General features: G+C 41.5%; 1 protein-coding gene across 8 annotated transcripts in view; it reads left to right on the forward strand.

The window, feature by feature from the left end:
- DLG2 (discs large MAGUK scaffold protein 2) overlaps positions 1-18,987 on the forward strand; it is a 1,892,764-nt gene that overhangs the window by 652,737 nt on the left and 1,221,040 nt on the right. The window lies entirely within an intron of this gene.

Genomic DNA, 18,987 nt, shown 5'->3' on the forward strand with positions numbered 1-18,987 from the left:
TACTGCCTTATTTATTCTGGAGCATGTGAGTGTATTGGAGCTCCCTGCTCTAGTATTATTTGTTAATTAAAACTGTGTTGCACTATATTCTCTTTTCTCCTTCCTACATATGCTGCCTACGTCATCTTATTCCATGTGATAACCCCCACCCTGGAGAGGAAGTTTTGCGCTTTGTGTCCTCCCCCAGATATTACTTTGAGAGATTGAGAAATCTCTCACACCAGCTGCATCGCCTCTTGGTGATATTTATTTCTATATACTGTTTATTATTATAATTTATTTTAAGGTTTGCGCTTACTTTCCTTGCACCATGTTACATGATGACAAGGGTTAGGTTGAGTGACACTCACTGGCACGGATCTTGTTGGTGATAGCCCCAGATTTTCCAAGGCAAGTTTAAGGCAAGTTTTAGAATACTCGTCGGCGCACCTGTACAGTAGAGTGGGAGGAAATGAAAAAGGGGAAAAAGGACTTTTAGCACATAAATGATGACTGGAAGGAAATTTAGAGATGAAATGTGAATATACTGTAAAATACATTTTGGATTTTAACTTGATCAATGACTTTCTTCTTTTTCGTCTCTAGAAGTAAAAAGATTCTCTCTAGTAATATGGATAAATTGTGCCCTCTAACAGCTTACAATGTTACTGGAGTGATCATTGATTCTTTATTATGCTTTTAATTGGTGAAATATGTAGTAGATTTCCCAAGTGACTCATAGACATATCTATTTTCTGTCAAGCGGTGTTTGTTTTTGTGATCTTCAGTGGTCGTGATTTATTAATCATAATTCTGGTATGCTGAATGAGACCCAGTTCTCTGCACATTTATTACAGATTTGGGCTGTAGAAATGGAGAATTGGAGAAGATGTCCCAATTTACCTACCAGAAACCAGTCCAATTAACATAATTAGTTGGTAAAATGCACAATTTGACTCAAAGAGAAACATTCTTAATTAAAGGTTATTAACCCCAACCAGGGTTATTTCTAAAAAAAAAATTTAAAAATCCACTGCTTGCAATGCTACAGTCGGACTACGCTGGCACAGCAACATCACAGGAAGATTCACAGTGCAAACAATCCCATTTGTTGCTAGATAAATCTGGTGCCACAGGTTTGCCGCTGGGAGCCTCTGATAATCAACCTCCAATTTGTCTTGTGAAAATGTATACTATAGCTACATGAATATAAATCACACTAAAGGATGCGTTGGCAAAATTGTGCACATCTGCCTTTTTCTTGATTAAACATATTCTCTGTCCATTTCTTAGGATTGTAATGGTATGGTGGTAAGAAAATAAGGGAGCATATCAATTAGCATTAGAAAACCGCAGCACACGCGCTGGGTAGAATTTGTTACAGAAGGGATAAAATGCCAGCAATTTGGGTTAATTGCTGTCTGTTTGTTTGGTGAGAAAGGTATCATACAGATGTCGCAAGACTCACTGGGGCCGATTCACTAAGCTACGTTAATTAGCGCTGAAATGGGTTACATCGCTCGGGCGAAAAAGGGTGAAGCCATAAGCACTATTCACTAAAGCTGTTTGGCGTGTTTTCGGCCTGCCTTGCCCAAAAGGGTCATATCGCGCGATCACCTTCTCCCCCCCCTGATATCGAGCTTAAAGTTAGATAGCACGATAACTATTATAAACAAACCAGCCTGTAAGAACTGCATGGAGATTATGCTGCTTCAGGTCCGGGGACCCACTACTTCAGGAGATATAGGCTCCGTTATGGGGTGCCGGTATCCCCGGCAGAATGTAAATGTCCCGGTCACGTGACGCGGGAGCTTTACAAGTGCAGGGGATACTGGCACCCCATAACCAGGCCTATATCTCCTGAAGTAGGGGGCCCCCGGACCTGAAACCAATGCGGTTCAGCTCAGGAGACCCCCTGCACATCTACACTAGTATTAAAACACCAATAACAATAAATAATAATTCATTACCATAGCGGATAGCCGCTATGGTAATGAAGCTGCATTAAAGTACATTTTAATAATAGTGAGCTGGGGGGTCACCTGAGCTGAACCGCATTGATTAATGGCTCAGGGACCCCCTGCTTCCCGAGTTACAGGCTCAGGTATGGGGCATCGATGCCAGTGTCCGCGCCATCTTTATAGCGTCCAAGACGCGACGTGGGCTCTATAAAGATGGCGGCGACACTGGCATCGATGCCCCTTACCGGGGCCTGTAACTCGGGAAGCAGGGGGTCCCTGAGCCACAAATCAATGCGGTTCAGCTCAGGGGACCCCCTGCTCCCGCACACTATTAATAAAAATACATTAAAGCAGCTTCATTACCTTAGCGGCTATCCGCTAAGGCAATGAAGGGGTTAAGGCACAATAGCATGATTATTGGGGACAATTGTCCCCAATAAACATTGCTATATACAACACACATCCCCCCTGCCCCCTAACACATACACACTACAGTAATGGGCAAAATTACTATTATCCACATATGGATAATAATGCATTTGCCCAATAAATATACATTAATCACAATAAATACAATAAAAACATTTTGTACTCACCCTTGTCTGGCACCCACGATGAAGGCCATCCTCATCTTCCTCACCGTCCATACACTGGGGTGCTGAAAAATATACACAAGAAGAAAAAGAGCCAAACTAATGTCCCCTAAACCCTTAATGACTTAGCGGTTATTAACCGCTACAGTCATTAAGGGGTTAAGCCACCCTGACTCGATACCCACCTATCACCCATTTATTTGTACAGTGGCTTCATCATGTATGTGTATATGTATATATATATATATATGCAAATATAGCTGTATGCTCATCTGCATGTCTTAGGCAGGTCTGCAACCCCGCCTTTCCCCATTATCACCCAGCATACAGCACTTCCACTGCAGCAAGGGATTCTGGGAAATGACATGCAAATGAGCACACAGTGTCACTTTTTGCCTCAATAACCATTTTTAACATGGTTTCCTATAGGCTTAAGCTTGCTGCATGGTCACAGCTTCGAGCACAGCCAGGGTTAAGGTGCATACCCAGAAAACCACCCACAGACAGCTGTTTCGACCTTGATGGGTCTCATCAGTGTGGGGTTGATTTTACTGGGAATGCAAGAGAGGCTTATGGGATAGGCCAAACCATAATACTGAGTTAAGTTATGGTGAGTAAAAAAAGTGACAAAAACCCTCCACAGGAAAGCAAATATAGCTGTATGCTCATCTGCATGTCTTAGGCAGGTCTGCAACCCCGCCTTTCCCCATTATCACCCAGCATACAGCACTTCCACTGCAGCAAGGGATTCTGGGAAATGACATGCAAATGAGCACACAGTGTCACTTTTTGCCTCAATAACCATTTTTAACATGGTTTCCTATAGGCTTAAGCTTGCTGCATGGTCACAGCTTCGAGCACAGCCAGGGTTAAGGTGCATACCCAGAAAACCACCCACAGACAGCTGTTTCGACCTTGATGGGTCTCATCAGTGTGGGGTTGATTTTACCCATCAAGGTCGAAACAGCTGTCTGTGGGTGGTTTTCTGGGTATGCACCTTAACCCTGGCTGTGCTCGAAGCTGTGACCATGCAGCAAGCTTAAGCCTATAGGAAACCATGTTAAAAATGGTTATTGAGGCAAAAAGTGACACTGTGTGCTCATTTGCATGTCATTTCCCAGAATCCCTTGCTGCAGTGGAAGTGCTGTATGCTGGGTGATAATGGGGAAAGGCGGGGTTGCAGACCTGCCTAAGACATGCAGATGAGCATACAGCTATATTTGCATATTTGCTTTCCTGTGGAGGGTTTTTGTCACTTTTTTTACTCACCATAACTTAACTCAGTATTATATATATATATATATATATATATATATATATATATATATATATATATATATATATATATATATATATATATATATATATATATATATACTGTTATGCATGATTAACCAATATACAAATAAATGGTTAAGGATATACTGTACATGCCGAAATACAAATCTCTCCCAATATCAAACAGCACCAAGCAAAATCAATATCTAAGAAATCCTAATAAAAACACTCAATTTGACAATGTGTACATGATACAATTAATCTGTGCATCATGTATACTATGCCAACCAATGCGCCAAATCAAATACACTATTCCAAACAATATAACAAAAAAGAGATACCGGCGCCTAATGAGTCCAAAATGATGGAATCTTGGATATCCAGTAGAAATAGTTCCAGTCCCAAGATGATCAACAGTCTCTAAATCTTTGGGTGCTCAGATAGGACTTCATGCAGGGGAAGTGGAACATGTAATGAGAAAAGAGATATTTAGTGCAACACAGCTAAACAAATTATACAGACATAAAATTGCAAACTGGCTGGCACAAAGTGACAAGACAAACAGACACAACTAGACATACAACACTAAGCAAAGCTAATGATAAAAGTTGATTTATTTTAACTAAGGATTAAAATAGTAGGACGAATAGCTGATACGCCGCTCCGGTGGGTTAAAACCTAGATAACACTCACAGGACGGCAGATATAAAATCGCATTGAGTCAATGGAGGCTGGTAGCCACGTGTTTGGGGTCCGCAGGGTGTCTTGGAAGCCTTGTATTCCTTCCATCTCTTTGCTGACAATAACCGGAAGTGACGTCTCCGTCGTGGCGAACCGGTAGTGACGTCGCCAGATGTGACGTCAAAGTCTGGCAATCTCCAGTGAAGCTGCAGGAAACGGCAATCCGCACCTTCTTGCCCCTCGATCGTTCAAACTGGGCACTCAGCGCTTGTACTGCTTGTACTCCCACTTGTTGAAGCCTTGGGGGAAGCTGATCCAGAAATAACCGCTAAGGTCATTAAGGGGTTAGGGGACATTAGTTTGGCTCTTTTTTTTCTTGTGTATATTTTTCAGCACCACAGTGTATGAACGGTGAGGAAGATGAGGATGGCCTTCATCGTGGGTGCCAGACAAGGGTGAGTACAAAATGTATTTATTGTATTTATTGTGATTAATGTATATTTAATGGGCAAATGCATTATTATTCATATGTGGATAATAGTAATTTTGCCCATTACTGTAGTGTATGTGTTAGGGGGCGGGGGTATTTTTTTATAGTATTGTTTATTTTTTGGGGGCACACCATTGGTACCGCAGGCCCACGGATGGCCGCGGGGACCCCCGGACACCCACGGATCCCCGGGGACCCCCTGCTTCCCGCGGGGATCACCCAGGGACCCCCGCGGGGTCAGCCAGGGACATCCGCGGGCCTGTTTTATGGATGGTGTGCCTGCAAAAAGGTAAACAAAGAAATATTTTCTAAGTCCAGCTCCTATTGCGCCTGCCTTTAGCTGGTGCGTTTGTTAGGCGTGTTTTTTTAAGGCCGATTCACTTAGCGCTGCTTAGTGAATCTCCTGTACTGGCAAAAAGCAGCGCAATAGTCTGATCGTGCGCATTTTGCACCGAGGGCTGAAAAAAGCCCTTTTAAGAGCGATACAGCGCAGTTATCACTGCATAGTGAATCTCACTGCAGCCTTATCGGTCTTAAAGGGTACTTTGCGCTCTTAAAGCCACTTAACGGAGCTTAGTGAATCGGTCCCACTGTCTCCAGCACCAGGGTCAAAGAAGTAAGATCCGTGGCACCAGAGACAGTGTCTTCAGCGATCATACTGTGGGAGTCCATACTTCTTGGACCCCCTACAGCCTTAATCCTCTGGAGATTCTGCCATTGCGGGTGGCAGCGGCACTGAATGCAATTAGCATGGCTAAATCTGTAGTTTCTTCTCTGGCTCGGAAGCAAACCTTTAATGCTTCATGTGTCATGTTATTTAGTCATTAGAGAAAAGCAGCGGCTCAGTGAGTAAATACACTGAGTTTGAAGCAGGGGAACAAGTATAATTGCTGGTTTCAGATCCTTGTGACCTTAGGCAAGTCACTTTATCTCCCTGTGCCCCAGGCACCACAAAACATAGAATGTAAGCTCCACGGGGCAGGGAGAGTGTCTGCAAAAATGTCTCTGTAAAGCGCTACGTAAAAAACTAGCAGCGCTATACAAGAACAAACTATTATAATCATTATTATTATGTCTGCACTATCCTAACTCCTTCTGTGCCAAGTTAGGCCTGCAACAAATTCCAGAGCATGGCTTTGCACAGTCCTTAATTACTGAAGATTTTTATGTAGGCTTAATTTAAGACATTTTGAAAAGGTTAAGTATTGGTAGTAAAGGCAAAGTGCTATACTGTATGTGTTTTTTCATTAAACACAAAGAAGTCCTTTTACATAATGTTTGTGCTTTTTGCTTCTGCTTCCCTTTGGCTCTCTCTTCCTGTATATACTCCTCTGACCTATTTGCCCATTTTCCTTGTCTGTTCTCTTGATTTTCTCTCCTTCAATTCTTTCAGCCTTGATAATACAAATAAGACCCACACCATAGATCAGGGCGTTCTCAACTCAGTCCTCGCCCCCACAGGTCAGTTTTTTCAGGATATCCCTGCTTCAGCACAGGTGACTAAATCCCAGGCTCAGTCAAAGACTGAGCCTCTGAATGAGCCCCCTGTGCTGAAGCAGGGACTGATCGAGCCACCCGTGCTGAAGTAGGGACTGATTGAGCCACAGCCCCCTGTGCTGAAGCTGGGATATCCTGAAAACCTGACCTGTTGGGGGGCTTGAGGACTGGAGTTGAGCGTCCCTTCCATAGATCTTTTTACCATATCTACTGTATATGAAATAAAAATCACCTGCATGAAGACTGATGCAGCATTACCAGGCGGCCCTTCCCACTCCTCCCAGCAGTTTGAAAGGGAAGTTAAGGGTCAAGTTATTTTTGGACTGTTTCCTCAAGCAAGACCTAGTAAGGGGGTAGTCTCATGGGGAATGCCCTGTGGCCTTGCAGTGAAGCAGCCCGTCTGTCATTCTTTTTTCATACAAATTACATATAGAATAAAAACAAAAATAGAATTTTTTTTTTGTTAAGACGTTTAAAGTAAAAAGCAATAATTCCTGTAATTTTGTTGGTGTTTGTATAATTTTTCACAGTCTGGCAAAGTTGGCTTGCTTGGTCGGGGCACAATTATTTGGCCAGTTATATTGTAATGGTTGGTATGCCACGGGTCACACCTCTTCGGGGCTATTTGGTTTGGGGGGTGTTCCCCATTAACAGAAATACATCTGCTGGTCTGGAGTTCCAGCAGCATCATCAGGAATAATGTGGGCTGGGACTCAAGGTCACTGGCGGGCAGCCTGGAAAGGTTACCTAGTTGCTGATATAATCTAATATAGCGCTATGGCAGTGTTTGCCAAAAGTAGCATTATGTGTTTATTTCATTCAAAGGGACCAGAGGAGGGTTTGGGGGCTTTTACACAGGTCATGTGTGGAATCAAGCAATTGTGCAGACATTTTTAGTGAAACAGAATCTGTTAGAGCTCATCTAATCTTTACAAAAACTTATGTCATAAAATAGAATTAGGCAAAACACTGATTAATCCAGTGGTCTGGTCACATCTGTACAGTACCTCCTACTTCTACATGGGAACTTTATACAGTGGTCTGGTCACATCTGTACAGTACCTCCTACTTCTACATGGGCACTTTATATAGTGGTCTAGATTAGAGATAGAAATTGTATACAGTACTTGCAACTTAAGTCACTAATTGTTGTTAGCGCTACACTAACAAAGAAATCGGTGTCAGTGTGTTATGAACATACAAATTAATTGTCCCAGGCGCTGTGATTAAAGTCCAATAACCCAAATACCGTGAACCAATTGGGCAGTCTTTAGTAATGGTTTCCTATGCCAGATAGATGATCTTGATAGTTGTTGGACAGACAGGGGTGTTGTCTATTGTGATGTGCTGATGTCTCTGAAATCACAGAAAAAAACAGCAGGGCACGCCCATAGCGTGGTATGTTTTATCAATTACCCCCCTGCCTAGAACCCTGAAATCCTACTTACAGGATAAGGGCTCTCAGTGTACAGTGGAGAGAATCTGTTCCTCACGTCTCTACTTCTCAGAACGTCACACGGATCCCACGTGGTCTGGTCTGCAGGAGTCCCCTCACTTAGCGATGTTGGTAATGTGGATGATATACTCCAACGCTCCCACGGATTAAATGTTAGAAGTTTTCAAGTATAACTCAAACTGCCGTCCGTGTGTTATGAATGATAGGACTGTTGGGATGCACAGTTGAGTGCATTTTCTAGAATGCAATAGTTAAAGGTTATGAACACAGGTGATTTAGAAATACTTTTCTAAATTACTTGTAGCATTTGGAACCTAGCCCACTGGACCCTTAAGGAAGGGGGGCATGATGGAGGGGGTTGAGGCCCCTAGGGTCAAATGTGGTATTGGTCGGAGTAAGGGCGTTGGCCTTAGGGGGGTATATAATGTGAGGGAGGAAGTCAATTACCCATTTTCATGCTTGTGGCACGAAAATCCCTGGACTCCCCTTGCCCCTGAAGTGCCGTCCTCACTCTGCTGCTGGAATGCAAGCTGCTGGTATGCACACTGCTTAAGCCGAACAAGGATAGGGAGCCCTGCTCTGTTGTCTGTGCCTTCAGGAACTAGGAGCAGCCAGAGGAGCGTCCGGTCAGCTGAGAGATTGTCACCTGGGAGTTCCTGCAGGAGAGCATAGAGGAGGAGAGCTCCCCTCCCTGCCTGCATAATGGAGGACAAAGCAGTCCAGGCCTGCCATAAGGTTTGAGAGCCATATGAGTTAGAGTAGTTATAGGATTATAACCCCCTGAGTCTGCCCAGCAACACAAGAACTCCTCCCCTTGCAGGTTCCTCTCCATAGACAAATTGACCAGCACCCAGTTTTGAACTGCGCAGTTTCTTCCCACCGGAGGCGGGTTGGTGCTGGTCAGGCATCATGCAGCAGCGGTTACGTAGTTGACTGATCAGCTTGTGGGAGGGTGGGGGGTAAGACAAGGGGTGATATGGTGTAGGGTGAGGACAGTATTAGGGGATTGGGGTTTAGGGGACATTCAGACAGCGCTGTATTCAGTCAGGCCCAGTTCCCTCGGATGGGTTGAGGCAGTAGGGGGGGGGGGGCATTATGGTGAGGGTGAAAATAAGGAGTGAGGCAGACCAGGGAAGTTCAGTGAAGGGGGGTAAGCTTAAACTTGGCTGGAGTGATGGCCCAATCCAGGGCGGCTAGCCTAGCAGTGGGGACCCCAATACCTCTAAGTGCTGTGAGACCGCAGGTGCTGGTACTGCTGCAATGGCAAAAGCACGGTTGGAACTTCCACATGTAAGTTTTTATTTGTCAGACAAGCCTGCTTGTTGTGCAGTTGGCGCTGGTTAAGGAAAAATGTGGGTGTAGTAGTATGTGAGCATACGATCACTGATCTCAGTTTATAAAACATTGTGGATAAGAACGGTAATGGAGAAAAACGATGAGAAGAAGGCAGATCTGTTTCGGTATTAGGATATGAGAGACTTTAAGGCATTTTAGGGCTTTTCTGGGAGAATTATGTCAGGGTTTCCATTAAATAAAAGAGAGGATTTTGGTGCACAAGAAGCCATAATGTGGTTTTATGGCTGTCACTCATGTCACTTCAGCGCCCTTCATCCTGTCAGTGCAGGGCCAGAGGTCTGCTGAGCATTGAGCAATTGACCAGCTATGCGAAAGTACTGTTCTGGATGTGTAACGAAGGGAGTTGCAAGTGGTGTACACCGTGTCACTTCTGGCATGCCTGTTCTGGGTGTGGAGGAAATCATCTTCCCCAGAAATGCTCAGAGATAGTTAGAAGTTGGGGAGGAGCCAGTGCCACTAAAGATGCTGCAAAGTAGGGCAGTGACACAAGTGAGCATCGCACCAATGGAGGCTCATCAAGTACCCCTTAAAAGAAGCCGTGAGGGTGTTGAGCCTTGGTTTTAGCCAGGGGTTCTGGATCTCATTTGCAGAGTCACAGAAGAGCCAGGAACTTGCGATTGGCAGCAGAGCAATGGGTTGTTATACGCATCAGTTGTAGAAAGAAGGGCAATAGAGAAGGATGGCAGGGCCATGTGCGGTTCCTCCAGGGCGTCCAAGTTAGAGTTGTTTTGGAAGCTGGCACAAGAGGCAGATGAAGAGGGGCACATATGCCCAGGTTATTTATGGAGCTTCGGTTAGGAGGAGTGGTGGATATGGTAAGGAAGTCTTTGTCCCCAGCAACTTGGGCGTCATATGTGGGGGCTTGGAGAGTTGTGTGAATTAATGGAAGACTTTGGAGCACCGCTGATGTACAGTATGGTGAGCAAGTGGGGGCATAGTGCCATATTTATGGGGGCTGGCAGAGCACTGTATGGCCCATGGCTCAATGAAAAAAAAAATTGTGGGTAAATCCTTTTTCTGTAAATTATACGAGGTACTGTAAGTGATTTGACCAAAATTTTAAGTTAAGCGGATGCTGTTGGGATGGAGAAGGATAACTTTGCCTTTCCCTATTATCTATTATCATACAGCACTTCCACTGCAGCCAGGGATTCTTGGTAATTACATGCAAATGAGCACTACAATTTAAGTAAGAAACACAAACCAGTAGTTAACACGAAACTGTAAACTATGCCAAAGAAGAAAATGCTAAATACAGCATAATAGTCCCCCGTTCAAAATTAAATACAGAGATTTTGGTAAATCCCTGAAGACATAATAGCACTTATTTACATGTTTTATGGGCCATTTAGTTAAACAAAGCTGATGCTAGTACAAAAAACTATATTTAGTGATGATTTATAAAACGTATTCATGTACACAGGAGAACTTGAGATACTTTTATTTCAAATAGGCAGTATAAATTTGCAATATAATTAATGCAAAACATTGTGGGACCCTTGCCACTTTTAGTATCAAATTGACACCTGGAAATCCCAAATAAATAACATCTCAAAAAAAGTATTTTTATATTGTTAGCGCAGAATTAAATATGTTTCAACCAAACATTGATTTCATTCAGCATGGATATTAATTATATAGGTTAACAAAATGTATTATTTTCTCTGTATGGCTAATATAAATAATATTATACTAATAATTTGTATTTATTAACACCAGTTCTAAATAAAACAAATACACATTCTGTAGTTCTGTTTTTATTTAAATTGTGTCAATCTGGTAATCAACATGACAGAATGTGTCAATTTATTTCAAACAACGAATTATGCATCATATTTATGAAGTCACATAATGATCTTCGTAAACACAACACAAGTTTTATGAAGGTTTGTAACACTATTAAGCACTAAAAAGTTGACGACCAGTATGATATCTTTCTACACAAGCGCCATCATCTGGCATGTTTTAGGAGTGTCTCTCCTTTTTAAAATGTTGCAGTGCCCATCCCCATGCAAGATCAGAGCTTATCAGACTAGTAATGTGGTGTACTTATACCTTCAGGTATAATTGTGATTCATGTTTTAATGATAGTGGTTGCTAGCTGTGACTATGCCGTATATTGTCATGGGAACCACACTAAATTTACCCCAGTGCAGGACATGAAAGAAAATGTGTAGTATATAACTTAACAATCAATCAGCTAGGTCAGAGTAAAAAGAATACAGCTCATACATGGGAATTTATTATGACTACTTTGCATATTAATAAGATCAATAAATAGTTAAGCAAACTAGGAAAACACATTCATTAAGTTCTATGGGAAGCAATGTCAAACAGAAATGTATCAAATGAATGATGAATAATGTATTGTAACTGGAAGAAAAATAACTAAAACATAGATTTATTTACTGCCTCTAACAGTACAACTGTGGTATTAATTTACTTCCATTAGCATACATCTCAAAATAACATCAAACAAGATGTCATCATTTTGCAATTTGCACAACGTTCTTGGAATTATGAGAATTGATACATTTACTTCTCTTACAGATAGAAAGAAGGCATAGCAGGTGTAAAAAAGAAACAAGCTTAAAAAGTAAACCTAGAATGGGAACAATCCTTCACAAATTATTATGCTATGTTCATCCACATTTTGTACTGGTGGGTGAACACTAAGGGCTTCATAATATACATCCTATATATACACCGAAGCAGCCATCCGTGTCGTTTTTGAGTACAGATCCTCATTGAACTTGTGGTGGAAAAACTTAGTTCCACATACATAATTTTGCAATGCCCACCCATAAGATTTCATCAGGCATCCTATTTTATTTCTACATAATTACCAATGATATATTTCAAACGAGACAGGAAAAAAAAGAAATATATATAATATATGGCACCCTCATCCCTCAAAAATCCATAGCTGTTTTCCCTCCTTCGCCTACAGTTACTGCTCAAAGGACTTTACAGATTGGGAAAAGTGAGGGGCCCATCTTGGAAAAGTAGAAGAGAAAAGGCTGATTATAGTTATACAGTACATATATTAATAATAAGAAAATATAATACTTCCACAAACTTTATGGGGATTTTCGTCCGAAATCAGCCCAAATGGCAAATTCGTCATATATGGAATTACCACTTTAAGGGATTTATGATCAATATTATATATATATGTGATATATTATCTTTTAAAAAAATTGTCCCTCTAAAGATCAAGTATTACTTATGATAGTGGCATGTTTAATAGGTTAAATGTAGATGATACTGTTGGTTCCTTTAAAAAAAAAACAGACAGGTATTAGTATTGTCATGAGAAGACCATTAAAATATTCAGTATTTAAATAATCTGACACACTAACGGTTAACAAGTCGAGTTACTGTACAAGTTACAGTTTAAACATACATGTATTGTTTTTGTTGGGGTCAAGTTAGCCTGATCTGGTTTTCTGTGTTTGTCTAAAAGTGGGGTAAACTAATGGAAAACCTAGTCTGGGATTGTGGACTGATTACAACCTAGAGTCATAAGTCTTTTTTGACAGGGGAAATAAGCAAAAGCCCTTTTAATGTACATTAAAAGACATTCCTCAAGGGATTGGGAAACACCAGAGGGTGTGGCCATGAGGACATTCCATATGTCTGTATAAATTTACTAGATTTTTAGTGCAATCAGGCAAATTACATGGTGCAAGCGTCAGATATCCATTTGTCTCCCAAACTTGGCATTAACCTCATCAAATATAGTCTCTTTGCCTGTGGCAAACTCACCAGAACACGATGAGATGGGTCCCAATAATCTAGGTATAACGGGGATAAAGTTATGAGAATGTGTCTATACTATGGTATTTTTTAATTAAAAAGAAAACTTTTTTCTTTCCCGAAACCATAAAAATGTCACTAAAAATTGATGAGGGGGAGTTCAGGACATGCCCCAGAAGGTGGGCTTACTTGGTTTTCAGTACAGGGGTTTTGAGGATAAAAACCATGTATTTCAGATATTAATTTGGAATTTAACAAGAGGTGTGTTCTTATGCTAACAAGACATGTGAATACTCATCTTTCATGCTCCAAAGACCTCTTTTGGAAAGACTCTATTTGGTAACGTATAGTTTTTTCTGTTTGTTTTTACTGTTATTTTATTAAACTGTCTGCATATATTGTACTGTATGTTTCATGCAACCTTATTTTCTGTAACTAAACACTTAACAACTTTTGTACAGTAAATGTACAATTTAATAAGTTTTGTCTTTGTGCCCTAATTTAATTTTGCACGATTTGAAGAGAATAGCTGCATTTTCGGACACAGTTTGCTACTATAGATTCTTATGTGCTTATTACATATTTTCGCGAACCAAGGACCCCTAAAAAGAAGACTTTTATCCTTGCTGATGGCAGCGATTTAAGGTTATATTTGTGACGGATTGAAAAGCGATATAATTATTAGGACCCTACAGGGAAAGAGTGGGCCAGCTGGATAGCTGTATGTATTAATCATTGTCACTTATACAAGTCACATGCTCACACACGTGCCTTTCGTGACGGGTATTTTTTTGTTTAATGTTTAAATAGCAGGGAAATTTTTGTTTTCAATCTTTCATGCAATCATTTTTGGTAAGAATATACAGTTAAATATTTTTTTTCTACTGTCCTATAATGTTAAACTACTGTAATTGTCATGCTGTCATAACAGATACAAATTAAGGACAATAAGTATGTGATTGGCATTCGTTTCAGAAAAGGAAAAGACAGGACTTTTTTTGGCATACAGTATACAGAAAAAGTCTTTCCTACATTTTCCACCTCAGTCATTATTCCATATATGGTGCCCATTCAATGTTCTGTGATTATTTTCTTCCATTTGCTCAAATTTTTGCTCTATTCATTTAAACATATTGATTAGGAGGTCTACTGTATCTTCCATACTAGTTGTTCACATCCTACTTCCCACTACCATAGTATACCGAAATACCCCTTTTGTATCTAAAGCCCCCTCCCACCTATAACCTTTCTCACTCCCTGCCCCACACCTCTAGAATGTCCTTCCCCTCAATATCCAACTGGCACATTCTCTCTCCACCTTTTGGACCTTTCTTAAAACACATCTCTTTAACAAGTATATTGGTAGCTCCATTGGCTGATACTATACTTCTCCGATGCAGTAACTTTGGCCCCTTGCAGACGCACTTATCAGAAACCCTCATTCTCTCTCTGTACGTTCACTCCACTTATCACTTATATTGTACGCTCTTCAGGGCAAGGACACATTTTCCTATTGTTTTATGTCTGAATTGCTTATTCCCATTATTTTATACTATTATGTCTCCTGTATTATTGCTGTAAATCGCTATGTATCTGGATGGCACTATGTAAATAATTATATACATGCATACAGTACATACTGTGCATGCATACATACAGTGGACACATACATACCATACATACAGTACATTTGGGTTCTCTTCCTTTTTTCCTCTGTACTTTTCCTGTTGATGACCTCATCAACTCATGTGGCTTTCAAGGGACAGTCCCATATAGAAGGCAAAAAAGAGGGAGGTGATAGAGGGAGATCATTGGCTTCTAATGTTACAGCATTGCCACAGTCTCCTGCAATGCCACACATGCAGGAGGCTCTCCCATACACTGCTGTCTCTGGCTGAAACATCAGCACCTGGAGACAGCGGAACAGAGGGTATGGTAGAGGTTCTTTCCCACCCCCCGACCACCAATTGAAAATAGGTACTTCCACCTCAGTCAATAATTCCACAGATTGTTCTTGTTTCAATAGTTTATTCAGAGATAATAGAAAGCAATCAGCATCATATAATTCTTCACGGGCATTTTCAGCTGTGAGTGGAGAGCTGCAATTTCTGTTGGTATCACTTTATCCAGCAGTTCTTATTTCAATACATACAGATAAAACATTTATACCTCATCCATGCACATCCAGACTTGCCCAAATATAGGCTTGTCCCAATTTCAACCGTCTCTCCTTACAACTGCGCTCTTATCAGTATGATCATTAAAACCTGCTATGCTATCCTGTGCTACCCAACAACTTCTCACTGTCTCATTATTTTTCTATGGCCCCTTTGTATTATGGCCTTGTTACATTTCTCTGCTATTCCTACGGTTAACTATTTAGGTACTAGCTATGCAGTTAGTGTGAATACAGAAAATATGGCATCTCTGTTGTTCAGACTTAAAATCCTCCCATCTTCACCAACGAGATCTACACCCTTCCTTTCACCCGCCCAAGCCATGAGGGAGAGCTATATAGATGTACAATGAGGGGGGGGGGTCACATTTTTAGGATACTAAAAACTGTAGGAGTGGCATCAGAGCTGTGGGGTAACAGAGTTGATGGAGAGGGGCCAATAAGAGTTGTAGGAGGGGTGTCAGAGTTGCTGGGGTTGGTGGAGATCAGAGTAGCATGAGTGACGGAGGACATCAGAGTGGCAAGGGGGGGACTCCGAATAATAAGGGGACAGCAGAGTTCATTCTCCTTGATTTAATTTGAAAGGTTCCCATTGATACTTGCTGCCCAAAGTAGACATATGTTTGACATCTTCTAGTACTATTCCAATTTGTTTCTATCATTGTAGAGTTGACACATTTGTTGAATAGGACTTTGGTCTTTCTGAGATTCATACCCCAAAAACATTTAGGCTTAGAAATGTTACTATTTTGGGACCTGTATTTGCCAAAACATAAACCTATTCATGTTTACTCAGGAGACCCAGGGCAATAACACTAGGGATATTTCCCCATGATTGTACTAAGCTGGTATGAGAAATTGTGATGCAAACTCTGAAGTGTTGATATTTTTGTCATAAATTTACATTGTTTAAAAAAACAAAAAAAACAAAAAAAGATTCCTAGCTAGAAGTTTTTGTGCAGAAAAACACTTCCGAGTTACATTGAAACCATCCTCACACTGATGAGACCCAAAAATGTCGAAACCTTTGAGTAGGGTTACTGGCCATGCACTGCTTTAATCTAGGCTGTGCTGAAAAAGCCGTGTAATGAGGCAGGTATAAGCTTATAGTGATTCATGTGATTCATGTTAAAACGGGCTGGAAGCAAAAATGGACAAACTGAGTGCTTTTTTGCAGGTCATTGCCGAGAATCCCTGGCTTCAGTGTTTGTGGATCTCCACGTGGTATTTATATTTTCTGTACACTCTACGGTGGAAGGTTTTTGTCACTTTTTTACTCGCGATAACTTTCTATGTTTATTTTATTTTATAAAATGTTTTACCAGGAAGTAATACATTGAGAGTTGCCTCTCGTTTTCATGTATGTCCTGGGCACAGAGTTATGATGACAAATACAAGGTTACAAATACATAGTTACATTAAGTGAGCAGGGTTATACATTATATACAAGACATTGCATGCACTGTTAGAGATAATATATGTTATAGGTGTATGTAACAGTTACAGACCAGATTAAAATGAGAGTCGGCTTTAGTTTTGAAAGAACTTAGACTGGTGGCGGCTGTGAGAGTCTCCGGTAGATTGTTCCAGTTTTGGGGTGCACGGTAAGAGAAGGAGGAGCGACCGGATACTTTGTGTCTGGATCTGCTTTAAAAAAAAAGATATACTTTAAAAAAAAGATATACTTTAAAAAGAAGATATACTTTGTGGGGTATTTTTACACGAGGGGTAGTTTAATCGTGTGGTTGATGCGGGTCACCTTTTATTTTCAGATTTTAAATTCAGTTTAAAATCCTGCAAATTTAAGGCCTGCATTGTCCAAAAATCTAGTATTCATGTTAATATAAGGATGACATTTGTTATAGAAAACTAGAACAATATAAATATAAAAACTGATTTTTTTTCCCATATTTGTGACATTATATTTTGGGTACATGATATGCAATTAATTCAAGATGGACACAAATGAAAATTGTTACTTGTGCAGAAAAAAAATGATATACTGTATAGCTTTAATAGGTACATAGAAAGTCTCTCACGTGAACCATAGTTAAATAAATGGGCCTTTCTCTTTTTGTTCATAGTTAAATAAATGTATATCACCATTTTATTTATTTATTTATTTATAAAATATTTTACCAGGAAGTAATACATTGAGAGTTACCTCTCGTTTTCAAGTATGTCCTGGGCACAGAGTTAAGACAAATAATACATGGTTACAAATAGTTACATAAATGAACAGGGTATACATTATATATGTAACGGGTATTCCTGGAGAATACTAGCGCTACTGCCGTGCTGTGTAACCTGTGTGGCGCGCAGGAACCTAAGTCTCCGCTGTGGAGCCTGGGGGCCCAGACATATATCAATATCCTGTGGTGCAGCGCCTCCACCTGGGAGGGCTCCCAACGGAGTGGGAGAAGGCCCTCACAGGAAATAATCACATGAACCGAACAGTGGCAAAACAGAACTGGCATTACTGCATGTAATTGGTTATTACCAAATAACAGGTGTCCCTCCCATGAGGGGGACACTACACATGGTGGTTAGCAATTCGACTTCACCTTACACCGGGTGATTCCACCCCGTGTCCATTACCCCTACACAATCTGTCCACACCCTTTGAGTGGGGGGGAAATATATATATATGACTGCGCCGTCACTAGTCCAGTAACATTATCAAACAGTAAAGTTGGTGCACTTACTGAACGAGGTTACCTGCCGAGCTCTCCAGTGCTCGGGCCTGCAATCGAGCTTCACAATGGATCGATAGTCGGACGAACACCGCAACCACCATCCGGGGAGATTCCGCCGAAAAGACCTCGGCAACGATAGCGACAGTCTAGGCCCAACTCCCTGGGCGTACGCGCAGCGTTGGCTGGGTCTATTAAGAACTTGCTATCAACTAAGGGTAATGTCCCTAACTGGGTCCGGTCCCTACAATACTCCGCTGTAGTGACTCAGGGCTAGGTGGGGCCTAAGGGGCTGCTAGCCTAGTGCAGAGAGTCACTGACTCCTGCACGCTACCTCCTTGCCTTGCTGCTCCCGACACCAACTGAACTGTGTAATCAATCACACGCATACATCTATCCCTTGCGGGGAGATGCTCCAACTCTATTGGTCCCCGGGCGTCACATGGGGCACCCCGGCTACTCATGGGAGATATAGTCCCTACTGTGAGGCCAGCTCCTTGCGCGCGTCTCCTGCGCATGCGCAACTCTGCTGAGCACTATTCACTGTGCCCGACACTCTGAGCCACCCGACCTTAACAACCCAACTGCGGCCTTAGTAACGGCATGCCCACGTTCCCGGTAATAGCTGTATTGCGAGAAGGGGGGGGAACCCAGCTACATATACAAGACATTGCATGCACAGTTAAAGATAATAAATATTATGGGCGTATGAAACAGTTACAGACCAGATTAAAATGTGTGACAGCCTTAGATTTGAAAGAACTTAAACTGGTGGTGGGTGTGAGAGTCTCTGGTAGGTTGTTCCAGTTTTGGGGTGCACGATAAGAGAAGGAGGAACGTCTGGATACTTTGTTGAGCCTTGGGACCATGAACAATCTTTTGGAGTCTGATCTCAGATGATAGGTGCTGCATGTGGTAGGGGTGAGGAGCTTGTTCAGGTAGCTGGGTAGCTTGCCCATAAAGAATTTGAAGGCAAGACAGGAAAGGTAAATTTTGCGCCTAGACTCGAGTCTAGGACCACGCAGGGGGCAACTACCCTTTGCAATAAAAAGGTTAATGCACATTAAC

Source organism: Ascaphus truei, chromosome 3, assembly GCF_040206685.1.
Source record: "Ascaphus truei isolate aAscTru1 chromosome 3, aAscTru1.hap1, whole genome shotgun sequence".
NCBI lineage: Eukaryota > Metazoa > Chordata > Amphibia > Anura > Ascaphidae > Ascaphus > Ascaphus truei.